This window comes from Ranitomeya imitator, chromosome 3, assembly GCF_032444005.1.
Source record: "Ranitomeya imitator isolate aRanImi1 chromosome 3, aRanImi1.pri, whole genome shotgun sequence".
In the NCBI taxonomy this organism is placed as follows: Eukaryota; Metazoa; Chordata; class Amphibia; order Anura; family Dendrobatidae; genus Ranitomeya; species Ranitomeya imitator.
This window is the reverse complement of record NC_091284.1, coordinates 458995732-459019057: the sequence shown is the minus strand read 5'-3', so window position 1 is coordinate 459019057 and position 23326 is coordinate 458995732.

Below are 23326 nucleotides of genomic sequence, written 5' to 3'. Positions count from 1 at the left end.
GTACAACTTGTCTCACAAAAAAACAAGCCCTCACATGGCCATTTTGACCAAAAGATAAAAAAAGTTATGGCTCTGGGAAGAAGGGGAGCAAAAATGAAAATGCAACACCAAAAATACCCCTGGTCGTTAAGAGGTTAAATGTATTTTATTTGGGATTTTATTTGATTAGCCAACATAAAGTAGCAAGAATTTGTGAAGTGTAAAGGAAATGACACATGGTTTTCTAATTATTTTAAAAATATAAATCTGAAAATTTTGACATGCATTTGTATTCAGCCCCCCTAAGTCAGTACTTTGTAGGACCCAATTGCTGCTGCAAGTCTTTCGGGGCATGCCGGTAGGGGAGGTTTTTTCAGAGTGATGTGCAAGGCTGTTGCACATCACTCTGAAAAAACCTCCCCTACCGGCAAATATGGTGGCGGCAGCACCATGTTGTGGGGAGACTGTTCTTCAGCATGAAGTTGGATGGAGCTAAATATAGGGCAATTCTGGAGGAAAACCTGTTAGAGGCTCCAAAAGACTAGAGACTGGGGATAGGATCACCCTCAAGCATGATAACAACCCTAAACATACTGCCAGAGCTACAATGGAGGGTTTAGATCAAAACATATTCATGTGTTTCAAGGGTCCAGTCAAAGTCCAGACTTAAATCCCATTGAGAATCTGTGGCAAGACTTGAAAATTTCTGTTAACAGATGCCTCCATCCAATCTCACTGAGCTAGAGCTAGTTTGAAGGATGAATGGGATAAAATGTCCGCCTCTAGATGCGCAAAGCTGGTAGAGACATACCCCAAAAGACATGCAGCAGTAATTGCAGCAAAAAAATGGTCCTACAAAATATTGACTCAGGGGGGCTGAATACAAATGCATATCACCATTTTCATATTTATATTTTTAAAATATTTAGAAAACCATGAATCATTTCCATTATACTTCACAAAATCTGTTTGCCTTTGTGTGGTTACGTCTGCATACCAAAAACTGGTGATCAGTTGTGCCCCATGACATGTCTATTCACTGCAATAAGGCAAAAGGATACAAAATATTAAACTTTTGACTCGGTTTCACCTCCTTTTTAGTGGTGTCCATCTATTTTGTGGCACACAAAAACAAAACCTGCCATGCTATTGCCATGTTAGATGAATACCGCAGGAAGGACAACATGGAATTTTAGGACTCATGAAAGACGAGTACTTATATTTGGTCATTTTTGCCTGAGAACATTTATGTGGAACTGATCAATTGAGTCATATTCTTTTAATTTTTAATGAGTCAATTGTTCAGTAAATTTGGCTAGAAAACAAACTTACAGGATTTTTTTGTGTGGGTCTCACAGAGGCTTTTTTTCTTTAAGCTTAATATATTACTATAAATATTAACTTTATCACAAAAATATGAAAAAATGTATAATTATTTTAATAAATTTATTATTTGGTCAAAAAGCATTACGTTGGAGACAGGGTCAGTCATTAGGAGGCAATGCCAGTTGGGTCTGGGGTCTTCAGGTAAAACTGCTGAAATGTACGAAATCGCACTGGAGCAGTTATCTCCCTTGCTAGAATTACATTTAAAGAAGTTATCTGTTCTCTCACTTAGGATGGAGCACAGTTCCATAGCAGTTACAGGTCTATGAAAAGTTCAGTTTTAATTGGAGGTTCAACCTTCCAGACTTTCTTACTTGGAATCCCTTATTGGGTTGTGGAGACAGTCGTGTTATCTAATCTTATAAATGTTAGGTATAGATAGTAAGGTTCTAAAAAAGACAGAAACCTATCTATTTTAACCTAATGTTAAAGGGAACCTGTCACCTGAATTTGGCGGGACCGGTTTTCGGTCATATGGGCGGAGTTTTCGGGTGTTTGATTCACCCTTTCCATACCCGCTGGCTGCATGCTGGCCGCAATATTGGATTAAAGTTCATTCTATGTCCTCCGTAGTACACGCCTGCGCAAGGCAATGACGTAGAATGAACTTCAATCCAATATGGCAGCCAGCATGCAGCCAGCGGGTAAGGAAAGGGTGAATCAAACACCCGAAAACTCCGCCCATATGAACGAAAACCGGTCCCGCCAAATTCAGGTGACAGGTTCCCTTTAAACAATGTGGATTTAGAGGTATAGAATGAAACTAATTCACATAAAGTAGTTGTGAAATGTATCTTATTAGGAAAAGAAATCTTCCTAAATCATACATGATAAGACATTGAGACTAAAATGAAGGGTATATTGTTAATGAATAGTGGTGAGCAAGTGTACTTGTTGCTTGGGTTTTCCTGAGCACGCTCGGGTGACCTCAGAGTATTTGTTAGTGTTCGGAGATTTAGTTTTCATCACCACAGCTGAATGATTTACAGCTACTACCCAGGCTGAGTACATGTGGGGGTTGCCTGGTTGCTAGGGAATCCCCACATGTTCTCAGCCTGGCTAATAGCTGTAAATCATTCAGCTGTTGAGATGAAAACTAAATCTTCAAGCAGTTACAAATACTCGGAGGTCACACGAGCGTGTTCGGGAAAACCCGAGCAATGAGTATACTCGCTCATCACTATTAATAAAGAATTAAAGGTTAACTGTTACCAGGTTGTTCCAACCTAATCTGAGAGCAGCACATTGTAGAGACAGGGACCCAGATTCCAGTGATGTATTACTTAGGCCTCTTTCACACTTCAGTCTTTTTGCTTCTGTCAAAATCTGTTGTTTTTTCTCATAGACTTGTATTAGCAACGGATTGTGATGGATGGCCTTCCGTTTCATCCATCATTTGATGGATCCGTCGTAAATTCTGTGTCCATCGCCTGGAGACAATGGACATAGTAAACTTTTTTTGTGTACGTCAAAAAATCAGACAGCGACGGATCCTGCGCTGTCCGTCGTTGGCTATAATGGAAGCCTATGGACGCAGGATCCGTCGCTGTCCATCAAAAGACGGAATCCGTTTTTTGAAACTGAGCATGCCTGGAAGAATTTCAAATTCCTGTAATTTAACCCATTTTTCCATTCAGGAAAAATGAAATCTCTCTCTTCCTCCAGAATTTTGTTACTTTAAATTCCGGCAGCAGCTGCTTCAACGGATCTATCAAAAAAACGGATCCAGTGCACAGTTCTTTACAATCTGCACAGGATCCATCTTTTCAACACTTTGACGGATTATGACTGATTCTAAAAAACTGATGTGTGAAAGAGGCCTTACTGGACTTTTGATAAAATCACTATTGTATCTGCAGGATATCATCATTAGAGGACTAGTGAAGCTGGTGCCAGCTAGTCAAGCATATTGATGATGAGCTCTGTATAACCTCACCCCCACTACTGATTGGCAGCTTTCTGTGTACACTCTACATAGGCAGAAAACTGCCAATCAGAGAAGTGGGTGGGGTTGCACAGAGCTCAAGATTGTGATAACTGCTAGATCTGCAGCAGATCAAACTGTGATATTAGCAAAATGACAGAAGGCAGCTCAGTATTTAATACATTGCCAGATTCAGGGTATCTGCCCCTACATTATGGTGGTCTCAGATGGGGTAGCAAAAACCTAGTGACAAATTCCCTTTAAAGAGGTTGTCAACTACTTGGACACCCCCAATGTCGGCACCATTTCAACGGTGTTGGCATTTGTTTTCCCAAGGCTCACATGAGGCTGTTATGTCACACAAGACCTGACCTAATCAGCACCGGTTTCACTATCCCCGTCTTCAGACATACTGAACATCAACAGGAAGTCAGACCTGCGGCTACTCTCTGACTTCTTCTTGATGTTCGACTTGTCCGAAGGTGGGGATAGTGATGCCAGCACTGGTTAGGCGCAGAGCTCATGTGGGTCTGGGGAACGCAAATGCCAACACTGATGGAATGGAAATGGCACCGGGTGTGAGTATAGTTGATGTTATTTTAATGGGGCCAAACATGAGGAATGAAACGGCATTGTCCAACTAGTGGACAAACCCTTTAAGCAGACTACAGGGGGTTGATCCTCCAGCCAAAATTGTGTTTTTAACTTTTTGCTTGAGGTTATTTTTTTATTGGAGCTATTCTTCTTAGTCTATTGCAAAAACATTCTTGGAGTTATATCTACATAACTGTGATCATGTCATTGGACTTTACAGAAAAAATTGTGTTCTTATAAATAAGCACTAATAAAATGTGTAGATGACACAGGCTTGGTGGTTATTTTGGATTGCAGGCTATAAAATATACACAAGAATATAGGGTGTCTAGCTGTGTTTTAATGATTTCTGTTCTAGCATTATGTTACTTTTAGATGTGCAGTAAACATTTCTGAGAGCTATTATTATTCTGCTGTAAGATTAAGAAAGCTGTAAAACAAATATCACTGCATCCAATAAAAAAGATTATAAAAAAGCACTTTTAAATAGCACTTTACAAATGGCCAAATTAAATAGCACTGAAATTACATTACAGCCATACATTACTAATAATGGCAATAATAAATTAAGAATATTATCTTGCATTCTCTACAGATGTTGCTACTAATTCCAAAGCAACGGCCAGAGAAAAAGCTTGCTTTTCTAGCTGAGAAATGAAAATAAAAAATATATTCCTTATGAGAGCATCTAAGATGTCTTTGTTTCTTGAAATTTTGCGTAGCTTAGGTGGTGGTGATGGCGAACTCAGTCGAGGGGTTCAAGAGAGGCCTGGATGTCTTCCTGGAGCAGAACAATATTGTATCATACAATTATTAGGTTCTGTAGAAGGACGTAGATCTGGGGATTTATTATGATGGAATATAGGCTGAACTGGATGGACAAATGTCTTTTTTCGGCCTTACTAACTATGTTACTATGTTATACAGTCACGGGCAAAAATGTTGGCATCCTTGAAATTATTCTAGAAAATGAAGCATTTCTCCTAGAAAGTTATTGCAATTATACACGTTTTGTTATACACATGTTTATTTCTTCTGTTTGTATTGGAACAGCACAAAAGAAACAGAGGAAGAAAAGGCAAATTGGACATAATTTCAGACAAAACCCCCAAAATGGGCCAAACAAATTTTCTGGCATCTTTCCAAAATTATGCAAACAAGTTTGTTTCAAGCATTTGATACTCATTCAAACTCACCTGTAGGAAGTAACAGGTGTGGGCAATATGAAAATCACAGTTGAAACCAGAATAAAGGGGGAGAAGTTGACTCAATCTTTGCATTGTGTGTCTGTATGTGCCACACTAAGCATGGAGAACAGAAAGAGGAGAAGAGAACTGTCTGAAGAATTTGGAGCCAGAGATCTTGAAACTCCTTTGTCCACAGTGTGCAACATAATCAAGAAGTTTACAATCCATAACACTGTGGCTAATCTCCCTGGACGTGGACAGCAGAGAAAAATTGATGAAAGGTTGCAATGTAGGAAAGTCTGGATGTTGGATAAGCAGCCCCAATCAAGTTCCAAAGAAATTCAAGCTGTCCTGTGTTAGGTCTCGAGTTCCCGCTTCTGCACAGGGGGAATCTCGAGCCATCTCCGCTGCGGTCTCCCATTCTTGTCCAGCCGCAGTGGAGTCTGCTCAGCAGGGACGTCGGTCCCAGCATCTTGCTCAGTCTCACTCTGTACAGAGAGTTACTGCTGCTTCTTCAGCTTTTGCCATTAAAGCCAGTGCTGGTCAGCAGCGAGCGGACTTCTCTGGGACTAAGTCCCTGTCTGCACACACTGAGCATGCCCAGGGCAAGATCTCCCGTTGGAGATCGAGGGTCATGTGCTCAGGCTCTGCAGCACATTCCATTGGTCCTCTTGGCAGGTCTTGGAAGGGCAAAGTTTCTGTGGCCACTTCCTGTGCTGCAACTATATAAACTGCGCATGACCGCACGGCCATGCGCTAGTGTACAATTGTTAATGTGTGTATGTTGTGAGTGCAAGTCGTCCTTGGATACCCCTACCCTATTGAATGTCTGTTCGCGGAAGGTGTATGGTTGCTATCTAGCGCCCGACTTATCCTACAGCACGAATCACACATTACAGCGTCCAGTTGCTGTGACCGCCAGTACGGCGCCGTGCACTTCTTCTGTGCTTTCCTTACCCAAGCCTGGGTGGTTAGTGGCGTTCGTCAGTGTGGCACCGCATGCACTCTTGTGCCTTAATATTGTTATATAGTTTCCTTACACACCCAGTTGCGGTGTTGTGCCAGCAAGGGTCTAATCGGACTTCAATCCTAGTTGGGGTTGAGTTCGCTGACTACTTGCTCGCGCTCTATGTGCGGTACCGCGGTCCTTTGACGCAACAGGATCGCTTCCTTCACGCTGGGTGAAGTTTAACCCACGTGTGTATACTTATGAGTACCGCCATATAGTCCGTCATTACTTGGCAGCAGGTTCCATCTCTGCACGGTGGACCCCGGGCTGCGAACGCACCATACTCTATCTGTCTTAATATTTGGTGCGTTCCGCTAGCCCTAACATTACACTAGCGCCAGGGTCTGGCTAGTAATGACGGACAAACAGCAATCCTTGCGGTATATCCAGCAGCTGGAGGGTAGGTTGGCGGCTCTTGAGAGCGCAACCTCAGCTGTGGATGTTACCGCAGTTGCTGTACAGGCTGCTAGCGTGGCTGCAGCAACCCTGTCCATTGCCACCCCTGCTCCGACATTTTCTCGCCTCCCGCTGCCAGAAAAATTTTCTGGTGATAGCAAATTTTGTAGGAGATTTGTGAGTCAGTGCTCTATTCACCTCGAGCTCCTGGCTGCACGTTTTCCCACAGAGCGGGCTAAGGTGGGATTTATAGTGTCTCTCTTGTCGGACAGGGCGTTGGAATGGGCTACGCCGCTGTGGGAGCGTGGCGATCATGTGGTGCAGAGTGCTCCGCTGTTTCTGAGCACTCTGAAACAGGTCTTTTTAAGACCTCAAGTCACCCATGATACTGCGGTCCAACTGCTGGCATTAACTCAGGGTGAGTCCTTGGTCAGTCATTTTGCCGTCCAATTCCGCACTTTAGCTTCTGAGCTGGATTGGTCGGATAAAGCTCTTATCCCCATATTTTGGAGGGGCCTGGCTGACCACGTTAAGGACGCTCTGGCCACTAGGGAGATTCCTGCCACACTGGAGGAGTTAATAACTGTCTCCACTCGAATTGACCTCCGTTTTAACGAGCGGAGGTTAGAGCGAGCCCAGTGTAGGCAGAGGTTTCGGCTGGCTCCTACCTTCGCCAAACCTCTGGAATCTCCGGTCCTGGTTCCTGAGTCACATGAGGCCAGGGAAGTGTCACAAGCGGGATCTAACTTCCGGACCGCTTGTGCACTCAAGGTCTGTCATGTTTGCCAGCAGTCAGGACATCTAGCCACCAGATGTTCTCAGCGGTCGAGGAAACGTCAGCGTCTAGTGGTAGTAGGTGGAGGTACACTAGACACGGCAACGTTTGCCTCTAAATTGTCCTTTAAGGGGACAATTACTATAGGCTCATTCTCCCACTCGGTAGAGCTCTGCGTGGATTCTGGGGCGGAGGGCAATTTTATGTCTTCTGCCTTCGCCCAACGTCACGCAATACCCCTGGTTATGCTAGCTCAACCAGTAATGGTAAGAGCGGTGAATGGGTCGACACTGCCCTCACAGATAACACACCAGACCATCCCTTTTACTCTGTCCATTTCGCCATCTCATCAGGAGATTATATCTCTGCTCGTCATTCCTGAGGGAATTGATGAGGTCCTGTTGGGAATACCTTGGCTACGGTACCACTCTCCTCATATCGTGTGGTCCTCTGGCAGAATCCTGGGATGGGGCGAATCTTGTGGGGGTTGGTGTCAGAGGGAGTGCGTTCAGGTTGCTACTACAGAGGTACCCGCAGATCTTTCCTCTCTCCCCAAGCAGTATTGGTCTTATGCAGACGTGTTCTCCAAAAAGGCGGCGGAGATCCTTCCGCCCCATCGCCCCTATGACTGTCCTATTGATCTCTTGCCTGGTGCTGAGCCTCCCCGGGGTCGAGTCTATCCGCTATCTCTCCCGGAGATGGAGGCAATGTCACAGTACATCCAGGAGAATCTGGCAAGAGGATTCATTAGGAAGTCAGTGTCACCTGCTGGGGCAGGGTTCTTCTTCGTGCAGAAGAAGAATGGAGAATTGCGTCCATGCATAGACTACAGGGGTCTTAATGCCATCACCGTTAAAAATAAGTATCCTTTGCCCTTGATATCTGAGCTCTTCGATAGGCTTCGGGGAGCAAGGGTATTTACTAAACTAGATCTGCGGGGTGCTTACAACCTGATTCGCATCCGTGAGGGGGACGAATGGAAGATGGCTTTTAACACCAGGGATAGGCACTATGAATATCTGGTGATGCCCTTCGGGCTCTGTAATGCCCCAGCCGTTTTCCAAGACTTTGTGAACGATATCTTCCGGGATATGCTTTCCACCTCGGTCGTAGTCTATCTGGATGATATTCTCATCTACTCTCCAGATATTGACTCCCACCGGAGAGATGTTTGCAAAGTCTTCGACCTCCTACGGGCAAACTCCCTCTATGCCAAGTTGGAGAAGTGTATGTTTGAGCAGGAGTCCTTACCTTTCCTAGGCTACATCATCTCTGCCCAGGGATTGGCTATGGATCCTGCCAAACTACAGGCTGTGATGGACTGGCAGGAACCCCATTCTCTTAAAGCGGTGCAGCGCTTTATGGGGTTCATTAATTATTATCGCCAGTTCATTCCGCACTTCTCAACTTTGGTAGCTCCCTTAGTTGCCCTCACCAAGAAGGGGGCGAATCCCAAATTGTGGTCTGAGGAGGTCTCCAAGGCCTTTAGCTCTATAAAGTCACACTTCGCTAGTGCTCCCATCCTACATCGCCCCGATGTTGATAAGCCATTTATCATGGAGGTGGATGCCTCTTCTGTTGGTGCTGGAGCAGTCCTCTTCCAAAAGGATGCTCAAGGTCGGAAGCATCCTTGCTTCTTTTTCTCCAAGACCTTCTCACCAGCAGAGAGGAATTATTCCATCGGGGACAGGGAGTTGCTAGCCATGAAGTTGGCTTTCTCGGAGTGGAGACATCTCTTGGAGGGAGCACGTTTTCCCTTCCAAGTCTTCACAGACCATAAAAATTTGGTGTACCTGCAGACAGCCCAGCGGTTGAATTCTCGCCAGGCCAGAAGGTCCTTATTCTTCTCCCGGTTTCATTTCACCCTCCATTTTCTTTCTGGGGAGAAGAACATTCGGGCCGACGCTCTCTCTCGCTCCGTTGTGTCATCTGCGGAGGAGGAGGAGCCTCGGCTTATTGTCCCCACCGAGAGCTTGAGAACTGTGGCCCCGGTTTCGCTAGAGTCTGTGCCCCCGGGCAAGACTTTTGTTCCATCCAGTTTGCGACCGGAGGTTCTCTCTTGGGCACACTCGTCCAGGGTGGGTGGACATTTTGGTACCAAAAGGACATCTGAGTTACTGGCGAGGACATACTGGTGGCCGCATATGGCTCGTGATGTCGCAGAGTATGTTCGGGCGTGTGTCTCTTGCGCCAAGAACAAGACTCCTTGGCAACGGCCAGCTGGTTTGCTTTATCCTCTGCCGGTGGCGGACAGGCCCTGGGAGATGGTCGGGATGGACTTTGTGGTGGGCTTACCCAAGTCTCGTAACTGCACCATTATCTGGGTGATCACCGACCATTTTTCCAAAATGGTGCACTTGGTGCCTCTTCCACGGCTACCTTCTGCACGGGCGTTGGCTGTCTTGTTCGTCAAACATATCTTTCGCCTACACGGTATGCCAGACAAAATTGTTAGTGACCGGGGTCCCCAGTTTGCGTCTCGATTCTGGAGAGAGCTTTGTCGTCTACTCAGTATTGAGTTGAATCTCTCTTCGGCATATCATCCCGAGATGAATGGGTTGGTAGAGAGGGCCAACCAGACCTTGGTCACATATTTACGACATTTTGTTTCTGCCAAGCAGGATGACTGGGCATCCTTGCTACCGTGGGCAGAGTTTGCACTTAACAATGCCGTAGCCGACTCCACCGGTCAGACTCCATTCCTCCTAAATTACGGCCAGCATCCGCGTGTTCCTGTGCCCATGCCTGTGTCTTCTGCTGACTCCAGGGTGGCAGACTGGGCTGTGGAGGCACGGGACATTTGGTATCGCACGCAGGATGCCATTCGGGCCTCCAAGGAGAGAATGAGGTCCTCCGCCGATGTTCATCGGCGCCCCGCACCGACCTTTGCTCCTGGCGACTTGGTGTGGCTCTCCGCCCGTAACGTCAGGCTGCGAGTTGAGTCCACTAAGTTTGCTCCTCACTACTTGGGTCCCTTCAAGGTTCTCGAACGGGTTAATCCTGTGGTCTACCATTTGGCTCTTCCTCCACGCTTGGGTATCACCGACACCTTTCATGTGTCCCTCTTGAAACCCGTACACATGTCCCGGTTTTCCGAGTCATCTGCCAGGACATCGGGTTCGTCTACGGACGACTACTAGGTGAACGCTATTTTGGGGTGCAAGGTGGTACGCGGCAAAAAGTTCTATCTGGTGGATTGGAAGGGTTATGGCCCAGAGGACAGGTCATGGGAGCCTGCTGAAAACATTCGGGCCCCACAGCTCATTGCTGCCTTCGAACTTAGCGAGGCCCAAGGAGGGGGGGGCCCTAGGAGGGGGGGTAATGTTAGGTCTCGAGTTCCCGCTTCTGCACAGGGGGAATCTCGAGCCATCTCCGCTGCGGTCTCCCATTCTTGTCCAGCCGCAGTGGAGTCTGCTCAGCAGGGACGTCGGTCCCAGCGTCTTGCTCAGTCTCACTCTGTACAGAGAGTTACTGCTGCTTCTTCAGCTACTGCCATTAAAGCCAGTGCTGGTCAGCAGCGAGCGGAATTCTCTGGGACTAAGTCCCTGTCTGCACACACTGAGCATGCCCAGGGCAAGATCTCCCGTTGGAGATCGAGGGTCATGTGCTCAGGCTCTGCAGCACATTCCATTGGTCCTCTTGGCAGGTCTTGGAAGGGCAAAGTTTCTGTGGCCACTTCCTGTGCTGCAACTATATAAACTGCGCATGACCGCACGGCCATGCGCTAGTGTACAATTGTTAATGTGTGTATGTTGTGAGTGCAAGTCGTCCTTGGATACCCCTACCCTATTGAATGTCTGTTCGTGGAAGGTGTATGGTTGCTATCTAGTGCCCGAGTTATCCTACAGCACGAATCACACATTACAGCGTCCAGTTGCTGTGACCGCCAGTACGGCACCGTGCACTTCCTCTGTGCTTTCCTTACCCAAGCCTGGGTGGTTAGTGGCATTCGTCAGTGCGGCACCGCATGCACTCTTGTGCCTTAATATTGTTATATAGTTTCCTTACACACCCAGTTGCGGTGTTGTGACAGCAAGGGTCTAATCGGACTTCAATCCTAGTTGGGGTTGAGTTCGCTGACTACTTGCTCGCGCTCTATGTGCGGTACCGCAGTCCTGTGACGCAACAGGATCGCTTCCTTCACGCTGGGTGAAGTTTAACCCACGTGTGTATACTTATGAGTACCGCCATATAGTCCGTCATTACTTGGCAGCAGGTTCCATCTCTGCACGGTGGACCCCGGGCTGCGAACGCACCATACTCTATCTGTATTAATATTTGGTGCGTTCCGCTAGCCCTAACATCCTGTAAGTTCAGAGTGTATCATTGTCAGAGTGAATTATCCTTTGATATTTGAATGAAATGAAACTCTATGGTGAGAGACCCAGGAGGACCTCACTGCTGACACAGAGATATAAAAAAGGTAGACTGCAGGATGCCAAAATGTATGTGAGTAAGCCAAGTCCTTCTAGGAAAGTGTCTTGTGGACAGATGAGACCAAGATAGAGCTTTTGTTAAAGCATATCATTCTACTGTTTACCAAAAACGGAACAAGAAAAGATCACAGTATTTACAGTCAAATAAAAAGGATGTTCAAAGATGCTCTGTGGTTGTTTTGCTACCTCTGTTATTGGGTGGTTTGACTGAAATCTTAAGATTACCAAATGATTTTGGGTTACAATGTAGTGCCCAGTGTCAGAAAGCTGGGGTTGCGTCCTATATCATGGGAGTTCCAGCAGGACAATGATCCAAACATACTTCAAGAAAGAAAAAAAAAAAGAGCATGAACCGCACATCCCAAAATCATACGTTGATCTAAAGCCGCTAGGCAAAAATTAATATAACTGAATATGAGGTTTTCAGTTTAAAATTCTGATCAGACTGTATGAAGCCCACTGCCACTTCACGGCAAACCTCGTAGTGGGTCCTATCGCCCTAACGGAGCGGAGCCGTGCGGCGCCCACCGCCACAGCGGCCATGCACCAGCAGGGCGGACGGCCTGTTGCCCCACAGCACCCATGCTGCGAGACTGAGCCCCCATGACTCCAGACCGCGCCGCCCCACCAGCACAAAGCCACAGCAACAATGGCCGCCACACAGCACCAACACCAAAATGAAAGGAGCACTTAAACTCACCTTCCTCCAGCTCTTCAGTGAGAGCCAAAATGGGCTAGACCCCTAACTTTGCAGTCTCCTGCTAATTAAAATCACCTGTGCCAAATGGGAGGAGTGCTGGTCCAAGAAGAAGACTAGAACATGCTTTGCAAAAAAGAAAAAAAAAAGAGCATGAAACGCACATCCCAAAATCATACGTTGATCTAAAGCCGCTAGGCAAAAATTAATATAACTGAATATGAGGTTTTCAGTTTAAAATTCTGATCAGACTGTATGAAGCCCACTGCCACTTCACGGCAAACCTCGTAGTGGGTCCTATCGCCCTAACGGAGCGGAGCCGTGCGGCGCCCACCTCCACAGCGGCCATGCACCAGCAGGGCGGACGGCCTGTTGCCCCACAGCACCCATGCTGCGAGACTGAGCCCCCATGACTCCAGACCGCGCCGCCCCACCAGCACAAAGCCACAGCAACAATGGCCGCCACACAGCACCAACACCAAAATGAAAGGAGCACTTAAACTCACCTTCCTCCAGCTCTTCAGTGAGAGCCAAAATGGGCTAGACTTCTAACTTTGCAGTCTCCTGCTAATTAAAATCACCTGTGCCAAATGGGAGGAGTGCTGGTCCAAGAAGAAGACTAGAACATGCTTTGCAAAAAAAAAAAAAAAAAAAGAGCATGAACCGCACATCCCAAAATCATACGTTGATCTAAAGCCGCTAGGCAAAAATTAATATAACTGAATATGAGGTTTTCAGTTTAAAATTCTGATCAGACTGTATGAAGCCCACTGCCACTTCACGGCAAACCTCGTAGTGGGTCCTATCGCCCTAACGGAGCGGAGCCGTGCGGCGCCCACCGCCACAGCGGCCATGCACCAGCAGGGCGGACGGCCTGTTGCCCCACGGCACCCATGCTGCGAGACTGAGCCCCCATGACTCCAGACCGCGCCGCCCCACCAGCACAAAGCCACAGCAACAATGGCCGCCACACAGCACCAACACCAAAATGAAAGAAGCACTTAAACTCACCTTCCTCCAGCTCTTCAGTGAGAGCCAAAATGGGCTAGACACCTAACTTTGCAGTCTCCTCCTAAGCTAATTACTTCAAGAAATTAATGGAAATAAAGCGTTAGAGAGTTCTGAAGTGACATGCAATGAGTCCAGATCTAAATCCCATTGAGCATCTGTGGAGAGATCTTAAAATTTCTGTTGAAAGAAGGCTCCCTTCAAATATGAGATAACTGGAGCAGTTTGCAAAGGAAAAGGGGTCAAAAATTTCAGTTGGGAGGTGTAAGAAGCTTGTTGATGGTTATAGGAAGCAATTGATTGCAGTTATCTATTCCAAACATGTGCAACCAAATATCAAGTCAAGTGTGCCAACAATTTTGTCCGGCCCATTTTGGAGATTTGTGTGAAGTCATGTCCAACAGACGGTTTTTTCTTTTTTTGTGTTGTTCCATATGGATGAGAACATCTGCAATAATGTCCTCTCTCAGGACATTAGTGGGAGGATTGGCTTAAATTGACTCTGTCAGGAGTATTAACCCTACTAAGTTGTATATATAGGCATGTAGGTCATAGGGAGTTGAACAATGATACCTTGATATCTGCAATCCAATGTCTTATTCAAGAGAAATCCATGTTTTTCTTATATGTAAATGACTTCTTCCAGGCTCTGGGGAGGATGTTGCCTGGAAGATAACTCTGCTTCCAGAGCTTATTTTAAATAAAAGGGGGTGTTACCAGTGTATGACATTTAACTAAAAGGGGAACAGGAATAATGAACTTTGTCTTCTTGAAAACACATTTTTGCAGCTCTCTTAGCTCTGCTGAATCGTAACAATATTACAACCTTGTCTGCCTGTGAGATGGAAGCTGAAGCTGAGAGGAACCTGCAGATGTGTTAGTTATAACCACGCACAGCTCTGCAGTGATATTAGACAAGCAGAGGTGCAGTGTCCTCCCCATATCCTGGAAGAGGTCACTTACATCAAGTGATAATAGATGATTTATCAACAACAAAAGCATCTAATGTGAGACAAACAGGTGGGACTTTTTTCAAGTCTACAATCTGTATGCCCATATTAATGTCATATCGCTGCTGCCGCCTCCTCCGCTCCATCATACTTCCTGTCTTCGGCGTCCCGGCACGCCTCTCCCTCTGCAGCATCTTCCTCTCTGCGCTCGCTCCCGGCCTCTGCTACTTGCATGCGCACGCCAGGTTCAGAGCTGCACGTGCGCACTTCTAATCTTCTGTCGGCGCTCCTTATCATCCTCACTATGGTTCTGGAGGACTAGTACCCGGAAGTGCCGCGCTGCATTAAGGTTTTTAAACTGCTTCCTGCTGCCCCTCTGTGCCTGATGATCATTTGTGCCCTCAAGTGCTCTTGGCTGCCCGTAGTCTTTGTGTGTTCTTTTCCCTCTGACTTCGGGTTGTTCTTATCTTTGCAGTACCTCGCCAGTCTCTGTGCTTCAGCAGTACCTCACCCAGTTCCGTGTCTCTACAGCAACTCTCCAGTCCTTGTGTCTTTGCACTTTTCCCATCAGTCCCTGTGCCATAGCAGTACCTCGTCAGTTCCTGTGCCTCTCCAGTGCAGTCAGCAGTCTCTGTGTTGCGGCAGAGTTCCTGCTATCCTTTTTGTCCCTGTCATACCCGCCAGCTCTCTGTCTCTGCAGTCAGCAGTCTCTGTTCCGGTAGTGTTCCCACTATCCTTTTTGTCCCTGTCATACCCGCCAGCTCTGTGTCTCTGCAGTACTCACCTATCCTGTGTTCCTGCCGTCTCCACCTGTCCTTTGTCTCTTCCTGTCCCAGTCCCCCAGCTTCTGGGGCAATAGTCCCTCACGGTCCTGCCCCTAATTCTCACTGTATGGGGGGCAGTCTATCTAGTCAGCTCGTCCGTGGGGGGTTCGTCGTCACAGTCCAGTGGGTCAACTTTCTGGTTTCACCCTTTGAACCGTCACAATTAATAGTTTAGATAGCTCAAATGTGCTGACAGATTCCCTTTAGGGGTCAAGGAAACTGACTAAAGTGGATAAACCTAGTATTTTATGCCCTAGATTACCAAACCGAGCACAACAATGGGTGCTGTTATTGTAATCTCTTTTATTATTTTGTAACTAATTATCTTCAGATTTCTTTGTTAAATGTTCATTGTCATTTCTATAAACTCAGCAATGTATTAAAATAATATAATTAATGTAATATGGAGATTGGGTGTTTCCCTTCTGCCTAGCCATCCACGTCTATTACAAGCAACACTATAAATGTTAGCTTTATAGTTTACAAGCTTTACTACCCAGCTTCGCCCGGGTTAATAACTGCTGTTAGAAAAATAGAATGTGTTAACAAAAATGTATTCTGCACACAAAAATCACAAAACAAATAGATAGAAATGTAATTATTAAAAGGCAAAAACTAAGCTAATAGAAGCATTTCACAACATATATTTCAATACCAGAGATATTCCACACAGATATAACTAAATTGGCCAAGTAATGTGAAGTAATCTTCTACTACTTATTCGAGAGCCTTTTGATAAACGACATTCTTAGTTTTTCCTTCAGGTGCAAAGACGAACAGATTTTTGGCTGTTCCAACTCTTGAACAGGCCACATAAAATTGACCATGAGAAAAGCATGGAGATGTTCTTCACATTTTTCATTGGCCCGTAATGCAGCTTTTCTTTTCGCATCAGCTGACATTTGTGCCATGGAATTCCTTTTCTTATGAGGCATTATTGTGGTAAAAATTGTCTGTAACTGGCAGTTTCTATATCCTTTCACATAGAGGTAATGTGACTGACATCAGCCTTTCCACCAACACACCCTAACTGGCATGCTATTACCTCACACAAGCTGTGTTTTACTGAGAATGTCCTTTGTTGCCTATATTAGCCAATCAGAGCTCAGATTAATTAACTGTAGCAAAATAGAAGCTGAGCTGTGATTGGTTGCTATTGGCAGCCTGATAAATCCACAGCCAACAGGAAGCCCTCCCCCTGACAGTATGTATTAGCTCCTCACACATACACATAATAGACAGGTCATGTGACTGACAGCTGCCGTATTTCCTATATGGTACATTTGTTGCTCTTGTAGTTTGTCTGCTTATTAATCAGATTTTTATTTTTGAAGGATAATACCAGACTTGTGTGTGTTTTAGGGCGCATTTCATGTGTCAAGTTGTGTGTGTTGAGTTACGTGTGGCGACATGGATGTAGCGACTTTTGTGAGATGAGTTTTGTGTGGCGACATGCGTATAGCAACTTTTTGTGTGTCGAGTTGCATGTGACAGGTTAGTTGTAGCAAGTTGTGTGCAGCAAGTTTTGAGCATGGCGAGTTTTGCGCATGGTCAGTTTTATGTGTTGTGCATTTTGAGTATGTGGAAGTTTTGTGTGAGGCAACTTTTGCATGTGTTGCAACTTTTGAGCATGTGGCAATTCTTCCATGTGTGCAAGTTTTGCGTGTGGCGAGTTTTCCATGGGGTGAGTTTTGCACGTGTGTCGAGTTTTGCGTGAGATTAGTTTTGCATGTGGCGAATTTTGTGCGTGGCGAGTTTTGAATGGCGACTTTTGTGTTTCGACTTTTATGTGGCGAGGTTGGTGTATGTGTGGTGAAATGTGTGCTGAGGGTGGTATATGTGTTTAAGCACATGGTCGTGTGTGGCGCATTTTGTGTGTGTGTTCATATCCCCGTGTGTGGTGAGTATCCCATGTCGGGGCCCCATCTTACCAACTGTACAGTATATACTCTTTGGCGCCATCGCTCTCATTCTTTAAGTCCCCCTTGTTCACATCTGGCAGCTGTCAATTTGCCGCCAACACTTTTCCTTTCACTCTTTCCCCATTATGTAGATAGGGGCAAAATTGTTTGGTGAATTTGAATGAGTGGGATTAAAATTTTGCCTCACTACATAGCCTATGACGCTCGCGTGGGTCCAGACGTTTGACTGTGCAAAATTTTGTGGCTGTAGCTGCAGCTGTGATGGTGCAGATGCCAATCCCGGACATTCACACATACATACATACACACACACACATTCAGCTTTATATATTAGATGAAGGCATGCCTAATAAGATGCTATTTTATCTCCTCAGAGTACCTCTTTAAAAGCTATCTGTCACCGTGTTTTTGCTAACCCATCTGATAGCATCATAACATACTCTGATATCAGCAATGTATGACTTCCTAGTCAGCAAGATCTTGTTTTAGTTTATTTTTTGGTGAAATATCAGATATGCGTTAAAGATTTAAAAAAAAAATTGATAAATTTCAGCTCACATCTACCCCTAATAACAATATTTAGCTAATTTATACCTTTTACTATAGCAATACTAGCTAATATGCTATGTCTAGTCCAGATTATTGTGTAGTTGATGATTACATTTTGAATTACGACTGCATTAAAGGAGTATTCTCAAATTATGAAATTTCTTTATTTAGTAAAAAAGCATGAAAATAAGCACATTTACTATTGACTTTCTTTTATACTTGCGGTCATGCACCATCTACAACAGTATTTATTTTTTGCAGTGTACTGTTGGTTTCCATGGAGCTTGGTCACATGAGTGTGGTGTTACCACATTCCAGGAATGGTATTAACTCTTCACATACCAGTCAGCTCTCTCCAGCCCATTAATTTGTATACAATAGCTAACTGCTCACTTCCCTCCACTCCCTCTCACCTCCTGACAAGCTGCTGTTATAAATCTTGCAAAATTAACAGCTCCAAGCATCTGCTTTTCCCATAGCAGTTCTTCTGATCATGACTCTGGCTGCCCTGTACTGTGTGCCTGTTTAAATAAATGCGTAAAAATAGTGATAACAGTGCACAACAAAGCTGAATATGCTACAGCATAACTTGTGCTGAGCTTTATAGTTCTACTAATACTACAGCTCTGCTACTCACCAGACTTGTCACTCAAGGAGGAGAGGACATCTCATTAGAAATCAGGAAGGGAAAGTGACTGGAAAGTTGCCTGGTGAGACAACTTGAGAATACCCCTTCTCGTTTTTCACCTACGATCCTAAGTCTACCAATCATTGGCTAAAACCAGAAATTATTTCTGCCATCATGTGTTCAAGGATATGTTATCATTGCAATAAATATTACTTAGTTATCATTGCTTTTACTAAGTGGGAAAACAGGACAAACCATTATTGCTTAATTGGTTCATTAGAAGCATGGCAAACATTGAGATAAAATAGATGGTAAATGAGGACAGACAAATGAAGTCAACTGTTTTGTAAGGTCTTCTAATTTTACTTGCTCAAAAAGGGTGATTTAATAATTTAATTTCTGAGACAGGGATAATGCCATTCAGATCTGACCACAGAAAGGGAAAAATAGTGAAATGTCTAACAGTGGCGATGGTACACATTTTCATAGCTCCCATAGAAACAGCTATTGGCAGTTTCCATAGTTCAACCTTTAGTGGAAAAAGCTGGATAAGGTCATTCATGAAAGTTTGAGATTGGAATTACCCTTTAAGATAATACATTTTGAATCCATACTAGTGATGAGCAAGTGTACTCGGTACTCAGGTTTTCTGAGCATGGTCGGGTGGTCTCCGAGTATTTTGGGCATGCTTGGAGATTATGTTTGAGTCGCCACAACTGCATGATTTGCGGCTGCTAGGCAGCCCAAATACATGTGGGGGTTCCCTGCAGCGACTAAAACCTAATCTCCGAGTACGGCCAAAATACTTGGAGACCACCTGAGCATGCTTGGAAAACCTGAGTACCGAGTATACTCGCTCATAACTAATCCATACATGTGAGCAGTTCTTGAAATCCAGTACAGATTTTGACTCTGATTACTTAAGTGATTACTGCAGAAATCTAGTTTAAAACACTTTGAAAAGTCACTAACAATCTAAGCAACACAGCTGTGCAATAATTTTTCAACTTTTGCCATTTTCACACCAGTTTCAACCAGCGCTGTCAAAATAGATAGAGGTGGGGCAGTACTGGTAAGGTATAGGGTATGGAGAACCCCACTCAATTTAGTTGTGGTGTGCTTTAGGCCACAAATCATATTCCCATCCCTAGCTGGAGTAATATTTGTGCTGTGAGGCACACAGTATCACACACGACTTTTAAGACGAGCCTGATTCATGAAGACGTGTGCTCCTCCTATTACATTAGGCATCTCTCATTTGAACATGCCCCTTATGAAAAAAGGCTTGAACAGAACTAGTCTTGATGAATAAGGGCCTTTTTCATTCAAATAAGTTTTAAAACCCAATTTCTTATACTCTAAAACACATGCAGTAATTATTATTATGAATAATACTTGTAACATGTATAATCCTGAAATGCAAAGCATAGGTCACTGTGAATTGAAGTGGTTTTAAATGTCACATTTGCACACACTGTGCATGCTTTATACCTCTTTATGGCCATAATTCTAAGAATCCACGCATTTAAGGATAGACATTTGGCATTTCACAAAGCACAAGGACAAATATTCTGCTCATATTAAAATCCATGTTGCTTGTAAAGACAGCTTTATCAGCTGTCAATCAAACTGTAATGTGAAATTAGTTCTAGTAATTATATTTTCTCCTAACTTATTAAAGTTTTTTATTACAGGTAAGATCATATTGGACAGTACAAGGTGCCATTCTACAGTGCCTTGATAAAGCATTCATACTACATGAACTATGCCACATTATTTTTACGTGACACCCAAAAACTTAATTTTCTTTTATATTGATTTTATGTGCTAACCCAACACAAAGAATCAAGTATTTGTGAAGTATAGAGGAAATGATACTTGGTTTTCTAACTATTTAAAAAATATACATCTGAAAATTGTGACCTACATTGGTATTCAGCCCTCTGTAGTCTGACACCCCTAAATAAAATACTGAGTGACAAATTGCCTCCAAAAATTTAAATAAATTAGTAAATTGAGTGCAGCGGTGCATAATTTATTCTCAGTATAACTGCAACTGTCTGTGAAGGCCTTAGAGGTTTGTTTGAGAACATTAGGCTGGATTCACACTGCGTTAGTGTGACCCGTTTAATGGACTACGTTACACCGCAGCATAACGCTGCGCAGCATGGGTGTGCGCTAGCGATGTGCCGTCATTGAGTGATGGACCCGAGATGCGGGCTGCAGCATTTCCGGGTCCATCACTGCTAGCGCAGATGGAGCTAGCAGATGCTCCATCTGCGCTAGCACAGTGCAAACATCGGCACTTGCACTAGTGCAGTCCGTTTAATGGATGTGTTGAACGGACTGCACAACGCAAGTGTGAACTTAGCCTTAGGGATCAAACAGCATCACGAAAAGCATCGAACACACCAGACAGGTCAGGCATAAAGTTGCAGAGAAGACTAAAGCAGGGTTAGGTTATAAAAAAAATAGCAAAAGCTCTGAACATCGCACTGAGCAGTGTTCAATCTATCATCCAAAAATGGAAGGCATAAGACAAAACTGCAAACCTATTAAGACATGGCCTACCATCTAAACTGACATCCCATAAAAGGACAGCCCTAGTTATAGTTGCAGCCAAGAGGCCCATGGTCACTCTGGAGGAGCTGCAGAGATCCACAGTTCAGGTGGGGGAATCTATCAACAGGTCATCTATTATTCATATACTCCACAAATCTGAGATTTATGAAAGAGTGGCAAGAAGAAAGCCATTTTTTAAAGCAAACCTTAAGAACTCCAATTTGCAGTTTGCAAAATGCCATGGAGGAGACACAGCTAGCATGTGGAAGAAGGGGCTTTGGTCAGATGAGACCAAAGTAGAACTTCTTGGGCTAAATGCAAAATGCTATGTGCAGAGAAAAACTAACTCTACACATCTCCGTATAAACACCATCCCTACGCCACCATCAAACATGGTGGTGGCAGCATAAAGCTGTGGGGATTCTTTCTTCAGCAGGGACAGGGAAGCTGTTCAGAGGTGAGAGGAAGATGGATGAAACTAAATATAGAGCAATCTTGGAGGAAGACCTGTTAGAGGCTGCAAAAGACTAGAGCCTTTGGTGTAGGCTCACTGTTGTGAATTCTGTGGTCAAGCTCCCTCCTGTGGTCATGAGTGGTACTTCGGCTGGTTCTGTCTATGAGCTTCCTCTGGTGGATGTGAGTGGGGCTGCGGCTTCTGAGTTTCCTTCCTCAGGAGACGAGGTTAAGTCGTTAGGTGCTGCTCTACTTAACTCCACCTAGTTCTTTGTTCCTGGCCTCCAGTCAATGTTCCAGTATTGGTCTTGCTATCTCCTGGATCGTTCCTGTGGCCTGTCTGCCTTGCATAAGCTAAGTTTTGCTTATGTTACTTTTGTTTGCTATATTTTCTGTCCAGCTTGCTATATTGGTTTTTCTTGCTTGCTGGAAGCTTTGAGACGCAGAGGGAGCACCTCCGTACCGTTAGTCGGTGCTGAGGGTCTTTTTGTCCCCTCTGCGTGGTTGTTTGTAGGTTTTTGTGCTGACCGCAAAGCTATCTTTCCTATCCACGGTCTATTCAGTAAGTCGGGCCTCACTTTGCTAAAATCTATTTCATCTCTGTGTTTGTATTTTCATCTTACTCACAGTCATTATATGTGGGGGGCTGCCTTTTCCTTTGGGGAATTTCCCTGAGGCAAGGTAGGCTTATTTTCTCAGGCTGTGCCGAGGCACCTAGGTTTTGTCAGGAGCGCTCCACGGCTACCTTTGGTGTCGTATGATAGGATTAGGAATTGTGGTCAGCAGAGTTCCCACGTCTCAGAGCTCGTCCTATGTTAGTAACTAAACAGGTCACTTGTGTGCTCTTAACCACTAGGTCCATTGTGGTTCTGAATCACCTGTTCATAACAGTACTGGAGGCCCAAAGTACTAATGCTTCTCAATAGAGGGAAAAGAGAAGTTCTGAGACCATTTTTTTTTCTTTGCACTGTGTTTTGTCTCTCTTTTCCCCAAGACATTTGGGTGGTTCAGAACACAGATGTAGTGATGGACATTCAAGGTCTGTCCTCTTTGATGGATAATCTCGCTATAAGTGTACAGAACATTCAAGATTTAGTGGTTCAGAATCCTATGTTAGAACCTAAAATTCCTATTCCTGAGTTATTTTCTGGAGATAGAGCTAAATTTCTGAATTTCAAAAATAATTGTAAACTATTTCTGGCTTTGAAATCCCGCTCCTCTGGTGAACCCAGTTCAACAAGTAAAGATCATTATTTCTTTATTACGCGGCGACCCTCAAGACTGGGCATTTTCCCTTGCGCCAGGAGATCCTGCATTATGTAATATTGATGCGTTTTTTCTGGCGCTTGGATTGCTGTATGATGAACCTAATTCAGTGGATCAGGCAGAGAAAAATTTGCTGGCTCTGTGTCAGGGTCAGGATGAGGTAGAGATATATTGTCAGAAGTTTAGGAAATGGTCTGTGCTTACTCAGTGGAATGAATGCGCTCTGGCAGCAATTTTCAGAAAGGGTATCTCTGAAGCCCTTAAGGATGTCATGGTGTGATTTCCTATGCCTGCTGGACTGAATGAGTCTATGTCTTTGGCCATTCAGATCGGTCGACGCTTGCGTGAGCGTAAAACTGTGCACCATTTGGCGGTATTATCTGAGCATGTACCTGAGCCTATGCAGTGCGATAGGACTTTGACCAGAGCTGAACGGCAAGAACACAGACGTCAGAATGGGCTGTGTTTTTATTGTGGTGATTCCACTCATGCTATCTCCGATTGTCCTAAGCGCACTAAGCGGTTCGCTAGGTCTGCCACCATTGGTACTGTACAGTCGAAATTTCTTTTGTTTGTTACTCTGATCTGCTCTTTGTCATCCTATTCCGTCATGGCATTTGTGGATTCAGGCGCTGCCCTGAATTTGATGGACTTGGAGTATGCTAGGCGCTGTGGGTTTTTCTTGGAGCCCTTGCAGCATCCTATTCCATTGAGAGGAATTGATGCTACGCCTTTGGCCAAGAATAAGCCTCAGTACTGGACCCAGCTGACCATGTGCATG